General features: G+C 48.7%; 1 protein-coding gene and 1 long non-coding RNA gene across 2 annotated transcripts in view; both read left to right on the top strand.

Moving 5' to 3' along the window:
• Positions 1-10864, top strand: part of LOC117888611 — a 31544-nt gene extending 20680 nt beyond the window's left edge. Inside the window, exon 2 of the long non-coding RNA XR_004648350.1 lies at positions 8596-10864. This is a non-coding gene — a long non-coding RNA (uncharacterized LOC117888611). The remainder of the gene's footprint in view (positions 1-8595) is intronic.
• Positions 10865-13139: 2275 nt separating this feature from the next.
• FIGNL2 (fidgetin like 2) overlaps positions 13140-18464 on the top strand; it is a 43924-nt gene continuing 38599 nt past the window's right edge. The window contains 1 exon segment of the mRNA XM_034792164.1: positions 13140-13309. The gene's annotated coding sequence lies outside the window, so the exon portion shown is untranslated.

The raw sequence follows: 18464 nt of genomic DNA, 5'->3' as shown, positions 1-18464 counted from the left end.
ACGACCATCAGTCCCGTTAAGAGCCCCTCGCGCGCCAGCCTTGCCCTGTGGCTAAGGCACAGAACGAGGATGTGGGTCCATTCCCAGTCCTGCCACAGACTTGCTTTCTGGGCTTTGGCAAGTCAATGAGAGGGTAGCGTTCCGAGAGCCCTCCGCTCCCCCCTCCCCGCTCCAGACAGAGCATATGTGACCACTTTGTTTAGGTGTCTCAGTGGGCTCCGAGCTCTGGAAAATCTGGTTTGCAATCTCCCTGGGCCTCAGTTTCCCTTCTGCAAAATTGGGATAGATAATCCCTCCTTTCTCCCCCCCCCCCCGTCAAATTGGGCATCAGTATGCAGAGGGCTGGAGCCACTGCTGTAGCAAACAACGAGACTAGTTATTGTCTCTTCCCATTTTGGGGGTGGGGGGGAGGAAGGGCACTGAGGCAGCTTCTCACTCTTGCATTGTGTGTGTGTGTGGGGGGGGGGGGGCGGTGCACCGGTTTTTAATGCATGTGGGGACCTAGATCTCTTTAGCTGTTTCCAGCAGCGTGCACGACCTGGCTCAGGAATCCCTTTCCCAGCGCTGCAGGGCCTCTGGCTCCAGCGTTCTGCCTGCTCCATGTGCTAGGCTTAAAAAACAACAACCCCCAAACAGCCCCATTAGCTACACAAATGTTAAGCACAACCAGATGTGGGAGGTGAAGCTGTTAAACCCCTTTTGTGCTCTCCTAGGAGGCCACGCGGGGGTTGTATGGCCACAACCCCCCCCCCCACACACACCCCGTCCATTTTTGATTAGCAAACAGCGTTTTCCTCCATTCCAGGGCATGGAGCGGCATGGGCCAGAGCTTGGTTTTAATATCTCGCGATGAGTGGGGAGGAAGGGAGGGTTCGGGGAGTTGGACCCTGCAGTGGCTGGGAAAAGCAAAGGGTCAGATCCATGTCTCCCTTACTTGTAAGCAGCTGGTTCCTAAAAGCTCAGAGCAAGTGGAAAATTCCGTTGCACAAACTGGCGTGATGGCTGGCTCTGAGAGGGGGTGTTTTTAAGGTCCTGTAGGTGCAAAGGTAGCTCCACAGTGAAATTACATTGGTTAAGAGCTCTGGTAGGTGTGAGCTTGTTGTAAGGAAGCAGGTAGCCCCGAGCCCCCCCCCCCCCGGAGAAAGAGAGCAAGTGGAAAGGATGCAGGGACTGAGCTCGTGGTAAATCGACAGCTCTCTGTACTGTTAATAAATCAGAAAAATTAAAATAGCTCGAGCCGTGTGATGCATAAATCAACCTTCCGCTCTGGCCTGGTGCTTTAAAACAATCTGTAGATGGATCCTTGTCTAGTTGAATGAGCAAGTTGGGGGCCGGGGAAGATTTTTCCTGACGGCTGTGCTGTGATGTCTTTCTGGCCACTTCCCCACCTGAGTCCCCAATTGACCAGCCTCTCGACAAAGTGGAGCAAAAGCGTCCAGTTTGGAGGCTGGGGAAACTGGCAGACGAGGTCAGCGCTGGCTGCACTCCCTGTGCACCTTCCCGTATGCGGCACATGAGGGCTCTGTGCTGCTCCAGCCCCTGTCTTGGAGCATGCCGCCTTTCTGCTGCTTGATCGCCCTCCATCTGCCTCCTGAAGGTGCAATTTTTGTCTCTCTCCGTTTTGAAACAAAAAAATCGGAATCCCTTTCACCTTCAGGTCCTTGCCCCTTCTGCCCCGCAGCTCATGGCCTGGGCTGTCGCTGGGGGGCTTTGGGACTGGCCTCATGCTGTCTCTGCCTCTCTACTGGTCCCCAGTGCTCAGTCGCAGGGGGATCCAGACTATCCGTGCTTCGGAAAAGGAGAAATTGGCAGAGACGTTTAACTCTGAAAAGTGGAAAATAACCTTCGCTGGCCCTTCCCCAGTCTCACAACCTTTCCTCGGTCAGACGTCACAGCCCCGCCGGGGGTAGGGAGCTTTCATCCACAGCTGCTGTTATTGTACAGATGGGGAAAACCGGGCCATGGGATAGTAATGTGAGTTGCCTGAAGCTGCCTATAACACGTCAGTACAAGGGCCAGGACTTTGCCCCTCTAGCCAGCTCCCTCTCCTGCAGAGCTGGTAACCACTCTCCATGGACACGCTGCTACTGCTCCTGGGATGCAGGTATATTGCACCCCCCCCTCCCATAACAAAGAGCCGGCTCTCTACAGCCACTGACCTCAGGCCACTTTACAGAGGTATCATTATCCCCACCTTACAGGTAAGATATAGCTATGTTACAAATGGGGAAACTGAGGCACCAAGCAGTGGCGTGACTGACTGGCAGAGATGGAAATAAATCCCTGGTATCCTGAGTCCCAATCCAGTGCCCATAGGGCAACACTGCTTCCTACAGGCTGCTTTTAGGCCCTAAACAATTTTTAGGATGGGTTGAGGTTCTAAGAGAAGCTGGGTGCAGGAGGACGGCTGAACCGAATTGCTCATGGGAGGGAATCGGATTCATAGATTCCAAGGCCAGACAGGACCATTGTGACATCTAGGCTGAGCCCCTGTCTGACACAAGCCAGAGACCTGCCCCAACATAATTCCTAGAGCAGAAGCTTGTAGGAAAACATCCAGTCGTGATTTAAAAGCTGTCAGTGATGGAGAACCCACCACAACCCCTGGAAAGTTGTTCCCCTGGTTAATTACTGTCACCGTTACAGAGACACCAGATCCTGAGTCAGGGAGGCTCAATGGGCTCCAGAGTTGCAATGAATGTGTGCTTGTATTTGTGGGACAGAGGCCAGCTGGAGAGGAGTAAATCCAGTGCGGACACCTGGACTTAAGTCTGCAGCGAAGACAACCGTTGAGGTGCTTTGTGACTCCCATTTTAGAGACATGGTGAGGTACAGGCCATGCAGCAAGACAGCATTAGACGAACCAGCATTGAGAACCTAGCTCTCAAGTCCTCCACTCTGAGTCCTAGACCAGGCCAGTGTGTCTGTGTTACGGTGAGGCAGCAACAGGGGTGCAGGTGAATCTCCTCCTTCCAGGATCTCTGAATATTGGCAGTCTTCTGAGTTCCTGCAACAACAGATGGAGAAGAATACTGTTAATCAGAAGGAACTCAGAGGATCTTTAGAGCTTCTGAGATCTCAGCTTTTAAGGTCCCATTTTAAAATGCCCGTAAAGTAAACACAGGGGATTCTGCACTTCTACCTAAAGTGAGACAAGGCTGTCAGGCTTCAAACCTGTGCTTCACGAGAGGCCAGAACTGCAAAGCAAGGTCTTCAACTGCTAAGGCGACCCTGCTACATAAGCCCTTGAGTAACCTCTTGGGACACTCAATGCCTTCTATACCAGAAATATCAACATCCCAGTCTTGCAACAGTTCCATGCAGGAAGGGCTAGAAATTACCTACAAGAGGCCTGACTTTGGGCGCGTTCTCTACCTGGTTTCCAAAGACAGGTTTTCAGTGCTGCTCCGAATCTGTCCCAAGACCCTGTTTTGCTTGTTTAGCATTATAAGGGCCAGGCCCACAACCAGATGAGCAGGTTTGTCCTGACACCATCCATGAGGTCTTTGTTCCCACACTGTTGCTGATTCATCGGGTTTATTTCCTTGCTATTCCGGTTTGGATTTCTTTTCTCTGATTTTTCAGATGCAAAATTGTTGAAAATACTCAGTACGGCCCTAATGCTGCTGTTGCGTGGCATACTGGGGTGTGAACGTGGGGCTGGGACACAAGGCTCCCTTCCTTCAAATCTCAGTTCTGACAATGGGATTTATTATAACATCCCAATGAGTTAGGCACCTCCCTCCACTTGAAATCAGCAGCAGTTAGGTGCCCAACTCACTTAGGCACCTGGTGGGATTTCAGAAGTACCTATCTGCAGTTTTAGGTGCCTAAAGTTGCTTGGAAAATCTGGTCCTAACTCCCTCTGTGGCTTTGGACAAGTTGCCTTGCCATTCTGTGCCTCAGTTTCCTCATCAGTTGAATACTTGCCTGTTTTGCTCATAACCGTTAACTCAGATTTGAGAATTGCTCTGCAAATGGAAAACTGCTTGATAGTGGTGGTGTGTGATGCTGGTTGTCGTCCATTAGGAGCACCCTTCTACATGAATCGCTCCTCACTTTGCAAATGTTCTCTTGCCCCAAAGAGTAGAAGCTGAATTTGAACTGAAACCCATGAACAGTTGAGAGTCGGATCCGCATTTCATGGCGGGATCTTTTGCCTTGTTCACAGGCCCCAATTCTGCACAGACGTGTCAGTGGGACGGCTCACGGTGCCTATGGCCTGGCACAAATGGGCCCAAGTCCCCAGCTCCAAACACACCCGAATTTAGGGAAAATGGGTGGACATACAGCCATTCTGAAAAGCTTCGGCTCTAAGGGCGTGATCCAGCCTGCATCAAAGTCAAGGGGAGTTTTCCATTGGGAACTGGCTGGCACACTTGGACGAGACACGGAGTATGTTGTTACTTTATGTTGCTCTCCTTTTTATTGGTGTGTAGAGCGAAATAGTCAGTGAGAGGGAAACCGATCATACTAATTGCTCCACTGACATGAAGGAAGCATTTCCAGCAAGGCTAATCCTCTGGGCCGTCTGGTTTTATTCTTGTGCACTCGGCTTTTAGCTGAATTCCAGGAACTCTGTGGGGTCAAGGCTCTATGAAAACAACTCCGTGTGTACGCTGGCATTCTGGGAAGGGGTCCCTTGTGCCTCTCCGCGTACAGAGCCCCGAGCTGAACGACAAACCCACCACATGTTTCTTAACAGCACACACAGCAGAAGCTGAGTTTAACTGAATCCTGCCAGTTGCTGTGTCCCCGAGCCCTAGGCAGGCTCCCAATTACTGTGATTAGCGGAGCAAAGCGCCAGAAACCGACCAAGGCTGGGATTAAATCCTTCTACAAACCTCTCTTCTCAAGTAACCTCCAGGTTTTGATACAGAAATGAGGAATTTTCTGCTGCTGGGCATTTCCAATTACATCCCAGTTCATCCAAAAAACTCATCTTTCACTGGGCTTTGTGGGAGAGGGTTTTTTTTCTTCCCATGGCTTCTCCTTGCTACCATGAACACTGATACCTAGCTTGTATATGGAGCCATAGAGCTCAAAGCGCTTTAGCAAGTGCCTGCACCACAAGACTGGCCTCCCACCTCTGTTTCCCCACAGGAAGGCTAATATCTGCCCCACAGACTAGATCAGGGGTCAGCAACCTTTCAGAAGTGGTGTGCCGAATCTTCATTTATTCACTCTAATTTAAGGTTTCGCGTGCCAGTAATACGTTTTAACGTTTTTAGAAGGTCTCTTTCTATAAGTCTATAATATATAACTAAACTATTGTTGGATGTAAAGTAAATAAGGTTTTTAAAATGTTTAAGAAGCTTCATTTAAAATTAAATTAAAATGCAGAGCCCCCCCGGACCGGTGGCCAGGACCCGGGCAGTGTGAGTGCCACTGAAAATCAGCTCGCGTGCCGCCTTCCGCACACGTGCCATAGGTTGCCTACCCCTGGACTAGATGCCTGCAAAGCACTTTGAGAGCCTTGGTGGAACAACCTCATAGATGCGTAATTGTGATCAGATTTTAAATGCCCTACAGCAGGGATTTATCCCTAGTGGACAAGGACACTTCATAATTAGAGGCCTCTTCAGTTAATGTTTCTTGCTTGGCATTTAATAATTTTGGCCTAGTGTGTAAACCCTTCTTTCAGGCACAGCTGCTCACGGCCTGCAGATGTGTAAGCTGAGCTGGTGATATGTCACCCCTGCGTGAACCAAAGGGCTGGGAGAAAATATTAGGCATCACATGTCAAAAATCCATGGACCTGGGATTATCATATTTTGTTGTTAAACCCTAATGTGATTTGTGGAATGTCAGCTTCCCTGTGGGATCAAGAGAAACCCCAGTGTTGTTAAGAGGGAGGTGTCAGCATAGATTTCTGCTGATGGTTTCTATCACTGATCAAACAGAGAGAGAATTAATGAATTCAGACTTTTGATTAGCAGTTTATTTTTTTAGAGGAATCCTGGGGAGTGATTTGTGAAAATAAATTCTGCAGCCCTGTGGTTAGAATGCAGCATTTCTGTGGCTAATGAGGTGAGTTTGAACTCTCCAAGCAGGTCTAGGAATCCTGCTTTCCAATTTAATAAAATGCAGCTTATGCCTAGTGAAACCCAGAGTCGCCATAAATGTCAGGTTCCCATTTTATAGGTTGCTCTGATTAGTATTACTATACATTGTTTTTACGAGAGTAGTAACTAGAGGCCCCCAACAGAGGTCGGGGTTCCATTTTGCTGGGCACTGCACAGACAGACACAGCCATGAGACAGTCTCTGCTGCAATGAGCTCACAATCTAAACGGACAAGACAGACACAAGCATTATTATACCCATTTTACGGATGCAGAACCGAGGCACAGCAAATTTAAATGACTTGCTCATTTCCTGCAGAGAGTCTGTCTGGCCTCAGACAAGTTGCTTCACATTTCTGTGCCTCTGTTCCCCAACTATATCATGAAAATAATAAAACTGAACATGCTTTGTAAAGTGCCATCCAATCTTTGGGTGGAAAGCTGCTACGTAAGTGCTAAGCATCGCTCTGAAAATTTCAGGGATAGCTAGAGGCCTGATCTAAATGCAAAGTAGCACTGGTTTAACAAAAGACATATTGTTGCATCAATTTAATTAAACCAATGCAACTTGGTATGTGGACTTTCTTACATCGTTTTTGTCCACCCACAAAGTTGCACCACTACAGTAACCATAGGAACATAGGCATTACCAGACTGGATTAGATCTAAGCTCTATCTAGCCCAGCATGCTGTGTCAGACTGTGGCCAGCACCAGATACAGGAAACCCTGCATTGGGCAGAGGTGGGATAATCTGCCCCCTGCATTAGGTCTCTTAAATTCTTTAGCTAGAGATTGGCTTACATTCTAAAGCATTAGGTCTAATGTCCCTTCTAGAATTTACATTGGCATTTACTATAACAACTCTGGATATTCATGTTATCTATATAAGCATCTAATCCTCTTTGAGCCTTGCTATATGCCTGGCCTCAACGATTTCCTGTGGCAGTGAGTTCCACCGTCTAATTACACTGTATGAAAAAGTATTTTTTACCTATTTTGAATCTGCCAGTGTTGAATTTCATTTTATGTCCCCTTGCTCTTATGTTGAGACAGAGAGACCCGACACCCCAAATCTGCCTTCTCTAGACCACTATTTGATCTACTTTTATTATGTCCCCTGACATTCTTCTCCTTTCTAAGGTAACCAGTCGCACGCTTTTCAATCTCTTGGCATAGATCTTTTCTGTCAGTGCAGCATCTCAGCTTTAGTTAATTTGGTGCAACTGTGTCTCATGGGTTTGTACAGTGCCTAGCACGATGAAGTTCTGGTCCTTGACTAAGGCTCCGTGGTGCTACGGGGAGACACCTAACAATAAGTTAGTAATACATAGTAATAATGATAATAGATCCGTGCAGGCATCTCTGGTTAGGCTTCCAGTGCAAGACTTGTGTTTCATATGTTGATGGAGTGGGGAAGCGGCAGCTTTTCATCCTGGTTGGACTCTCCGTAGGATGGTTTCTGTGCATGGGTATAAAAATATCCTCTTTTTCAAGGTGTGGCTCAGGGAGGGGGGCGGGGGATAGAGAGAGACTGCGGGGAAGGGCTGTCAGCTGGCACGTGAAGGCGCTTCTGTCTGATTTATGGTTGGAAGTGGCTTACCAAACAGAAGCCGAGCTTCCAAGAGGAGTCCAGTGAAAGCGCTGTACATACCTTGGTGCAGCACCATATTAGCTTACTGTCTTCAGAGCTATTCATATGTTGATCGCAGCAATATCTGGATGGTTACAAGTAATTTGTCCTTGATTGAATATTTGTCAGGCAGGGTGTTTTTTGTAATGGTATATTAGTGATGTGCAGTGAACTGGGGAATGCCCTCACTACACTACCCTCTGGTCAGTCAGACAGGTTGGAAATTGTTTCCTCCAACTACAGGCAGTCATCTGTCCAGAGGGGCGACCTGCAGGACAACATCACCCTACTAGGGGCATTGAGTAGTGCAGCAGTGTGGTCCTGTGGGTGGGCTGAGGAGCCGGTGGACTGCGGGGTTTGGTTCCAACTCAGCCTCTGATCACGGGCTAGTTCGTTGGCCTAGCTGTGAAAAGGGGAACATGTTGCTAGTCCTTGTTCGTAAAGCACTTGGCAATCCAGCAGTGATATGCAGAACCCGCACTGCGTTGAATGGGTGTTTGGGGTGAGTAAGGTGCGGAATTTGGTCCATTAGGATTAAGGAGTTTTAATGCTTCGTGTGGAATGCCACTAATATGGATGCTCCAGGGATACCGAAACAATTACACCTTTAGCTACCTCAACCTATTCCCCTGCCCCAGTCCACCAACCCAGCTGCTCTTTTAAGGGGCCTAGCGAAGCTATAGCAAGCCTTAAGAGACTCACAAGGGATGGAGGATTAGCCCTGCATTTCGATAGATGCTCTCAGAACTTCCTGGTGGGAGAGAGAATCCTAAAAGCCCGTCTTCTCTGCCTTCTGCTGAGTGGTTAGGGATGTGTATGAATGGGGTGTGGGGGTGGGAGCAGAATGGGTTTGCTGTGTTCCTGTTTTGTAACTTCTGGGTGTGTGTTGGTTTTGTCTAGCTCCCACTTGGACCAGGCGTGAGGACTCCTTTGCGGTTGTGTCTGTCATTTCAGCTGATACCCCCTCTGGTGGCTGAAGCCAAGGAACTAACCCTGGAGAATGGGTAGCATTCAGCAAGGCGCGCTGACCATTCCTTTCCCAATTAACATGGCAAAGTGTCTGCTGGAAGCTGGGACTGGACCACAGGGGATGGGTCACTTGATCAATTGCCCGGGCCTGTTCACCCTCTCTGAAGCATTTGGCATTGGTCACTGTTGGAAGACAGGGCACTGGGCTAGATGGACCATTGGTCTGATCCAGTCTGGCCGTTCTTATGTCGTGGACGCACAGACGATATCAGCCATCTGATTTTGTTTTAATTGCTACCAAACAGGCAACAAACCAGTCAACAAGATGGAAGTCCCCAGTGAAGCCAGACGAGGCCTCCAGTGACTAGATAAGGAAGAAGAATCGATGGGAGAGGCTTGAGTGAGAGGAGAGTGGTCCAGAGAGCTGGAGCTAGGAGGATGGACTGTGATGGTTTTGAGGTTGATTTCCCTGGCATCTCTCCACTTAGGGCAATGTGCTGGGGAAACTCGGGGATTCACAGTCTAAGCTCTTCACAGCGGGAGGTTGTAACTGCCGCTCTCCGCACCCCACACACCCGTACTGATCGTCCATTCTGGATGGCCCCTCAGCCATGTAGGTCACTCTGACAAGTCACCAGCCGTGACATGGATCTTGGAAAATATCCTGAGTAGCCTGGAAGCACCGAGGCTGGTTTCTCTGACGTGCTGCAGCTTGGGCAGCCGTCTGCTCCTGTGCAAAGCGAATATAAAAATGCTACCAAGGGAGCATGTGGCTCCAGACGAGGTGCACGGGATTGCACACGAGCACAGCGATGGAGGATCAGACTGTGTGTTTTTAGATTAAATTAAAGACTTGCAGGTTCCACTGCTGCTTTCATATGATAATTATCTGCTGGGGCAGCCTTTGAATGGCTGGGGACGGCCGTTAGCCTTTCATGGCTCCAGATTTAGCACCCGGTGGCCTGTATGAATCTAGGTTCTCTTCTCATTTATGCCAGTTTTTCTCGGCTGTAACTCCATTAGCTTCAGTGGGGCTGCTTCTGTTTGACATCAGAAGAATTGACAGGAGAAATTGAGCACCGGGTGTTTCAAACTGTTATGTCCATGTGCACTTCCAGGGATGAATTTGGCCCAATGTGTGTTAAATAATGGTCCGTTCATTTGTCACTCTTCAATTTTGCACCCCCAAAAGTGTATTATTGTCAAGAGAGATAATTAAGTAAATAATGAGAATATTTGAATGCAGATGAGCTGCATTTAAAAAATTCGGCGTGTGAGCGAAATGCATCCTCAATTGTAACATCTTCTGCAAAATGTGGAGTGGTCGAGGTAGTCAGAAGAACTTTGATGGAACAATCTTCGGGATGAGAAAACAGATCGATGGTGTCAATTAAAACTTTTTTCTCCTCCTCTTTTTTTTTTCCAATGTCAAAATATCCCATTTGGACATTGTTGGAATTAAACATTTAGATTTTTTTCCTTTTGAAATACTTTTCATTTCAAAATTTGTTATAAAATAAAATAAATCGAACTCACAATGAAATGTTTCAGTTTTGTTGCAAATAAAACATTTCCATCAATCCTAAAAGAAATTTTTCTGCAATTTTCTTTTGTGGAAAATTTTGAACTTTTTGGGTTTGCTCCGAATTGGAATGAAAATACATGTCAAAATCTCGACATTCTCTGCCAAAAGGCATTTCCGTTCTCCGCACAGCTCCAGGAGGTAGTAAAGCTCTTATAGGACATTCGGGCTATCTTCATGCAGAAATCTTTTTGCTAATAGACACATTCTGTAATCCAATACTCGAAAGACAAAAAATGTGTCTTAGAGCATCGCCTTCATGGAGTCAGAGGAAGATAATTAAAATGTAAAGATGAGGCATTTCCCTCCCTCCTTTTCCCTAAAGCCTCCACTCTCTTCCATCTCTAAAGATCTAGCCAAACAGGGCTGGCTGGGACTGAGATAACATTTGAAAAAAGGATTAATTTCTTCTTTCCAGGCCTTTATCTGCCTACCTGGAGGAATATTGCCTGTGCTGCAACACACCGGTTGGTCTAAATCTGTTTCTCTTCCAGCTTCTTAAGAGGAAAACATGTCGTTATCCCAGGGAAATGAGAGAGGTCTTGGGTGTGGAAAACCTCATTGTGATCTGATTGTATTAAAAAGGATATTGAGCTGGTGTAATAAAATAGAATAGGAGCTTGTGAGTTTTGTTACTAAAGAGAGGGAGAGGGCACGGGGGGAGAGTTAGAAGCCAAACCCCTAGGCACCTGCAAAGCATTCTGGATTGAAATTGACCTGAAGAAGGTGAATTATTGGACAGGGAGAAGGGAGTGTGTGTCATCCAGGAGCCCCGCAGACTATGAAGAGGATGGATGGAACGATTACACAGGCTCTCAAACTTTTTCATAGAGCGGCTGATGTCTTAATAGCGGCCACCTCCCATCAACATGAGATCCTTGGAGTAACTGTTTTCTTTTTGCACGGTAAAGTAATTGTGGGGAAGTAAGTCAAGTATCAGAGGGGTAGCCGTGTTAGTCTGAATCTGTAAAAAGCAACAGAGGGTCCTGTGGCACCTTTGAGACTAACAGAAGTACTGGGAGCATAAGCTTTCGTGAGTAATTTCCATTACTTGCATCTGAAGAAGTGAGGTTCTTACCCACGAAAGCTTATGCTCCCAGTACTTCTGTTAGTCTCAAAGGTGCCACAGGACCCTCTTTTGTGGGGAAGTAAAAAGAACAGGAGGACTTGTGGCACCTTAGAGACTAACAAATTTATTAGAGCATAAGCTTTCGTAGACTACAGCCCACTTCTTCGGATGTGGGGAAGTATTCAAGGTATTTTTGGCTTCCTTTAATACGATGTAGTAGATGGAGACCTGGCCCCATGTGAGCAGCCGGTTCCATGCAAACCACAGTCTCCTATTCTCTGGAAATTCCAGAACCACCTCAGCCAGGCCGAGCCGAGCCCTGGGCTGAAGGCCCCAGAGCTGCCCATGTGCTCCTGCCTTCTCAGGGGCTTGCTGCTGGCCTTTGTGTGTTGCTCCTGCAATGTGGGCTGTGATGCAGGAGTCGAAGGGGAGGGGGGTGGAACAGGAGCAGAGTTTTCACTCCTCCAGAAAATAAAGTCCACGCTGAACGGCCTCCCCACCTCACATGGCAGATGCGCCCACCTCCTTCCTGAAAGGGGGCACCCCTCGCTGTGACTGCAGAAATGGACTCAAAGTACAGAGCCCCTCGTCAACCACAGCCCCGAATCACTGTATCCCGGGGGATGTGATTGCTTCAGCCGTCCACTCCGCATCACCTGAAACAATCCCTGGGCTCATGTTGCTGTTTTTAAGCCATCCAAGAGAAGATTGAAAGGTGCATTAAAAAAATAAATCCGAACGAAATCTCTGACCGTTGGGCTTTTTCTGAGTCACAGAGAAGTAGCCCCTGTCCCTGCTTTGCAGCGTCCTGAGGGGTGGTGGTAAAAGGTTAGTCTGCATCTCCCCTCACTGTGTTTTTCCCAGCCCCTATTTCTGTGCCCCTCCCATTCCCATGGGCACACCCTCCCGCTGTTTGCTTACATGACAGTGGGAGCTAGGGGTGCAAATTCTTCTGTGGACTTTAATTCCAGCTACTGTAGATGGTTGTGACTTGAGCCCTGGTTCTGGTGTGAACTCGGTGTGGGCCCGGGGTCTCCCCCTTGCGGCAGGGTCGGGACCTCAATTCTTTCTGTGATGGGATCTCATGGTGCGTGCCCGAGTTTGGCCCAAACTCCAAGGAGGGCAGCATTTGAGGCAGAGGTGCTGGCACTAGGGAGCTGCCGCACCCTCTGGTTTGACGTGGTTTCCCCCGGGACAGATTTTACGGCTTGGTTCAGTGGCTCTCAGCACCCCGGCTGTACCCATTGTTCCGGCCCCCCAGCCTTTGGGTGCGTTCCGGGGAATCTCCGTGGTCACCAGAGAGCGGCCCCCCAGTTGTGTTACTGCAGGAATTTGCAGCTCCCCCGCCCCAGGAAAGGGGAGAGGAACCGGGTCAAAGGGCTGAGCCGCTGGAAGTGACCTGGATGGAGGGATTCCCAGGGGCTTGGGGTGCACCCCAGGCTTTGTGCTCTGCAGGGCTCTGGTGATCTCAGCCCTTCTCACCACCAGCCCCAGGCCCGGGAGGTCACAGCTGATGAGCTGAGCCAAGCAGAGGCTGCATCTCGCGGCCCATTGGTCGCCGCCCCCAGCCCCTTTCTGGCTGGATGGGGGGAGCTGGGGGCGGGAGCAGAGAGGAGGGAGGGGGAAGAGGGGGGTGGTCCAGTGTTGCAGGGGAGGCTGGGAGGACCCTGGGGGGAGCGGGAGGGGAGGGGGCTTGCGGGGGGAGAGGGAGGGAGGGAGGGGATCCCTGGGGAGGGGGCTTGCGGGGGGAGGAGGCAGAGCCCTGGGCAGGGCAGGGCAGGGAGGGGGCAGCACTGAGCAGGCTGCGCCCCCCCCTCCCCCGAGCTGCCCCAGCCCAGCCCCGCAGCTCCCGGCCGGAGCAGCCGCCGCAGCTGGCCCCGCATTGTCCCGGCGGCCGCAGGATGTCGAGCCCCGCACCGCCGCCCGCCGCCCCCCGGGCCCGCGGATCCGGTGCCTGCGCCGGGCTCCGATAGGGATGGAGCCGGAATGAGGAGGTGAGGGACCGGCCCTGTCACCGGCGCGGGCGGCTCGGGAGCGGGGCCGGGGCGCACAGGGGCCGGGGGGTTTGGGGGGCGCGGGGGCTGGGGGGTTTGGGGGGCGCGGGGGCTGGAGGGTTTGGGGGGCGCACAGGGGCCGGGTGTGAATGTGGGGGGGTCGCACCGGTTCAGGGAGCGATGGTGGGGTCGTACAGGGTGCGGGCGTTGGGGGACTTGCACGGGGGTCAGGGGGTGAATGGGAGGGGCGCACATTGTGGGGGTTGCAGGAGTCAGGGTGTAGGATGCACTGGGTTGTGGGGGGGGTTGCATAGGAGGGCGGCACAGGGTTGGGGGGTCTCCCAGGGGGACTTGCACAGGCCTGGGCATGCACAGGGGCGGGGGGGGGGGCAGGGTCCGTGCGCACAGGGTCACAGTGCCTGGCTGGAGAGGGGAGAGCTGGGGCTGGCGTTGTGTTCCAGGCAGAGGGCTGGGCAGGAGCTGAGTGTGTGTTGGGGTCAGGGGGGTGCAGGGTCTGGGTGCATGTTGGGATGACGAGATGCACAGGATTGGAGCTGGGGTCGTTGGGGCCATGGCTTGCACGGGACCAGAGATCAGAATTCTCTAGCATGTTGGATGTTGGTTCTGGCAGAGCGATCTCTTCACCCAGAGCGTCTCATCTGCACCCACCAGTAGCTAAAGGGCTTCCCCCCGCCCCCCATGGATTCTTTGGGGGTGGGGATGACAGTATATTATACATTCTCTTAGCCTGGCCACTGTGATTAAAGGCCCAGCTGCCCAGGTCCCTACCTCGGTGGCTGCAAGGGATGTGGGTGCATAATGCACTGCACTTGGATTTCCTTCTAGTCCCCCAGGGGGTGGGTTTAGCTGTCTGCCGGATCTCACTGACCATTCTATGTGCTCCGAAAGGATTGGGTGCAAACAATAATGTCTTAAATTTCTGTAGCATCTGTTATCTCATAGTCACAGTGCTACAGAAATGCAGCTACTTCTGGGGTGGACAGCATCTGTCAGACTGGTGCCCACAGCTTGCTGTCCAGCCATTGTGGGAGGAAAGTGATTACATAAACACATTGGGATGCAAACCCCTAAAAGTGCTAATGGGATCTTTCATGTCCACAGAGAGCAGGAAGGATTTTGATGTGTAAGTTCTTGTCCAAAAGATACTTAAGAAAATTAATATTAATAAAGATAATTAGCACCTGGAACTCATTGCCACATGAAGTGTCTGAGGCCAAAACTTAGCAAGATTCAGAAAGGGATTGGAGATTTATCTGGATATCAGGAGTATCTAGAGTTATAGTAGGTAATGCAACAAAGTTGGAAAGAGAGAGTAAACCTCAGTACCTTCTACCGTCATCAGAAGGCCATGGTGCTGGCCACTGGCAGAGCCAGGATGCTGGACATGGATGTGGACAGGGTGGCAGTTCCGGTGTTCCTGTTATGAATTGTCACCTGGCTGTCACCGGGATGGATAGAGAAGCGCTGGCCACACATTCCTCTTCATCCCAAACATAGGTGCTGGCACTACGGGTCCTGGGGTGATGCGGCACCCTCTGGCTTGACGTGGTTTCTATTCTATCCAGGGTTTACAGTTTGGTTCAGTGGCTCTCAGCACCCCCACTGTACGAATTGCTCCAGCATCTCTGATCCCAAATATTCTGAGCCTCAGTGCAGCAGAAATGGCAGGATCTTCCTCCGCTGGCCGGTATGGTGTTTTTGTGTGTTTCATAGTCCTTTAGACGCCCCGGCTTGTACTCAGTGGTGCGTAGAAGGGTGGCCAATTAACAGAAGAGGGAAAGGGTCTAAATCAGGATTAGGCGCGGTGCGAGCAGTATCCATGGAGGCCTGATTGTGTGGGGAGTAGGAGCCTAAAGAATGTTTGTTTGTTTGGTTAGCGGTTGTGTTGATAGCAGAACTGTGTATGGATTGTACAGAGACGTACCTGCTGCTCTCACATGTGTGCCGAGTAACCCTAGCTCCCCCAAAGGGCTCTGATCATGGACTGTTAGCTGAATCTCTGCTTTCTCAGCTCAGAACATTCCTTCCCCCCCCCACGGCCTCAGGGGCATGTATTCATGTCAATGTCCATGCATGACTCCTGTTAGTATGTACATGTGTATGGGGAGTGAATGGTTCCAGAGCATGCTATAAATGTGTTTATTGGGAGAGCGGAAGATCATGTACCTTCTAAGAACAACACCACATACTCCCTCCCTCTTAATTGCCAAGCTAATCAGCCAGGCATGGGACAGCACTGGCCTATTCAAATTTTGTAGAATTAAATTTAAATACAGTATTTTTTTAAAGCTAGGAAGATTTTTCCTTGATTCTTACCGGTTTTTGTTCCTCTTCCTGCTACAAGTAGAAGACAATTCTTTTATTTTACAGTGGTTTGTTAAACAGTAGGTTAAAAAAAGGATACCTCACAAAAAATGGTGGGTGTATATATATGTATATATTTAAATAAATGGTCAATTTCTTGGTGCTTCTGCAGATCCTGTGTACTGACTTATGGGACTAATCATTTTGCTTTGGAATGTGAGATATGAATTCTAAATAATAAATAATATCACAATTTTTAGCGCAAACAAATTGGAAGGATACAAATGTGCTTAACTAAATTCAGAACGAAAAAATCCCCCAACACTTAATGTAGTTAATTGAAGAAGGTTATTTTAAGCAGTACAGTTTTGGTGAAGAAAATGATTAAAATAACTAGGTTTGGCTCTATAATTGAATTATTGATTGTATGCATTTGTATTATGGAAAAACCTCGCCAATTTCCTTCCAAATCTTTCCACATGGTCAGGCTGATTGCTGGCCTTGAGTTTTTATGGATCGCTCTTTATGTGCTCGTCAAATGTTGACTGGGAGTTGGGGGGGGGGTGTAGAATTTTGTTTTGTGTGGGTGCCAGTGTGTAATTTATGTGGGTGTTTGTTCTCAGAGGTTGTTCTGAATTAAACATTTTGGCAGGGTAGAGATGCAGTGGAGTTAAACATTTGTTTTAGATCTCGTTAGCAGGAGTTTATGGACATTTTCTTGTCGAGGGCTTTTTGGGATAATGACTGGCACACATTGTATGGTATCCTTTGAAAATCCTTAGAATCCTGAAATAATGTAACCATGCAGGCCTGAAGTCAGCACAGATGTGAGAGGGAGAAACTTTACAGAAGTCAAAGGAGCTGTGCCCGTTTTCACCACTGATGGTTTTGCGAAAGCTAATTAATGATGATGAAAATGCCCTATGTTAATACTTTTTGCTGCTGGGATCTGGAGTTTCTGTTTCAAAAGTGAAACTACAGTTCCTTAAATGCCTGCTGTTTTTATTATAAAAATGCATGAGATCCGATTTAGCAAAGGAGAAATAGATCCTGGGGTGGGTTTTTGGTGTGGCTTAAGCCATGAAGGAGCAGAAAGCTGCTGGTCCTCTCTCACAATTAGTTTTCTTTTAACTCAGCTCCAGGGAACGGTTTAGCTAGCAGCCTTTGTTCTGTCTCCATTCTCCTTTAGAAGACCCTCTGCATTCTTTCCTTTTGCCATTATCATTTTGGTTAAACAGAAAGGCAAGTTGTGTACCATATGGATCATGTTAACAATTGCTTATCTGGAGCTGGTGTTTTCTCCCCTCTCCCCAACCTTTTTGCTTCTTTCAGACCTCTGAGTGGGGTTTTAATAGCATCTTCAATTTGAGGCAATCAGACCGCACCGTGGTGCCAGTTTGACAAGGGTTCTGTAAAGCTGGAGCAACCTCTCTCTCTCAATCTCTTTCGTCTTGTTTCCTAAGAAAGTTCATTTCCCATTTCTGCAGACATATTGCTTCTTCCATGTCATCAGCTGGAAGAGAATTAGCAAATTAAAACATGTGATTAGCACTAAAAATCCCCAAACAAGCCCTACAGAATATTTGGAAATAACCAAACAGTTTTGATTTAGCAGAGACCCTGGTGGGCTTCTGGAGGGTTTTTCCTCATGGAGAAAATAGCACAAATTCATAGGCTAGATTCCCACCGTTAGTCAATAAAGTGCTTTCATGACACGTGGAGTTCAAAAACTGTCTTCCTCTGACCTCTCTACGTCAGGGAGTTTTACTAGGAGGTGATCCTAATGATATTTTTCAGGTTTACCGAGACTGAAATACGTCTACACATGGAGGCCAAGGGTTTCAAAAGTGGAGATCTCAATTTGGGCTCCTAAATCCACATTTAGGCTCCTCAGTAAGTAGCTTGAAGGCTCCAACTCATCACTATTATCCTCTTTTTACACTCGACTCCTATTGAGCTCAGTACCTTCTGACAATCAGGTCTATTTTAGGAGCCTAAAAATGGATTTGGGTGGTTCACCTTGGGCCCCTGCGATGGCCACTAGGTATAAATACTACTACTGGTTGATTCCCTTGCAGTAGAAGTAAACAAAAAATCTCAACAAGGTATTTGGTTGCAAAGTCAGTACTAAGTCTTAAAATAGCAAAGGTGAATCAGAACGAATAAAAGATCTGCAGAGGACAAAGGCAACTCGCAAGGATGTGGCCTGCAACCCATTGTCTGTGCAAGGATCTGGATACATGGCTCACTTGCAGTCCAGTTGTTTTGCTATAGCTTGACTCATTACAGTTGTCATTTATGCAGCCCCACAGGGGTGTGTGGCAGTTCACAGTACCCAGGCAGCGCACAATCAGCTTGCTCTGTGATATGCTGAAATATTACTGTCTTTGAAACATAAAGTAAGATTTATATTGAAACACCCGCAGTCAACTTTCTTCACATGTAAAAGACACCACTGCTGGTTTTCAGCAGTTACCTAGTACTGCTCCAGACCCTAATACTTCATTCTCCTGTACCTCCCGCTTAGAAATTCCCATCTCCTGTAACTTGGTCCAAGGTAATAACTAAAGCAGCTATTGTTTCTATGCGGTGAAGGCACCAGCCTGGGACTCAGTCCCACCACTTCACTTAGGTGGGATCTGAGCTCGCTTGAAAATTGGGCCCTTAATTTTTCTGTGCCTCAGTTTTCTTTCCGTTAACGAGAGAGAACAATACATCCCTACTTGGAATAGAGTCATGAGTTTGTGAGTTGCTCAGAAACCCGGGTGGGGGTGGGGGTGGGGGTAGGCATATAGAGCTGGGCCTTGCATATTCACATTAACGATTGGGA

Source organism: Trachemys scripta, chromosome 16 (genome assembly GCF_013100865.1).
Source record: "Trachemys scripta elegans isolate TJP31775 chromosome 16, CAS_Tse_1.0, whole genome shotgun sequence".
In the NCBI taxonomy this organism is placed as follows: Eukaryota; Metazoa; Chordata; order Testudines; family Emydidae; genus Trachemys; species Trachemys scripta.
This window is presented reverse-complemented; position numbering and strand designations above follow the sequence as displayed.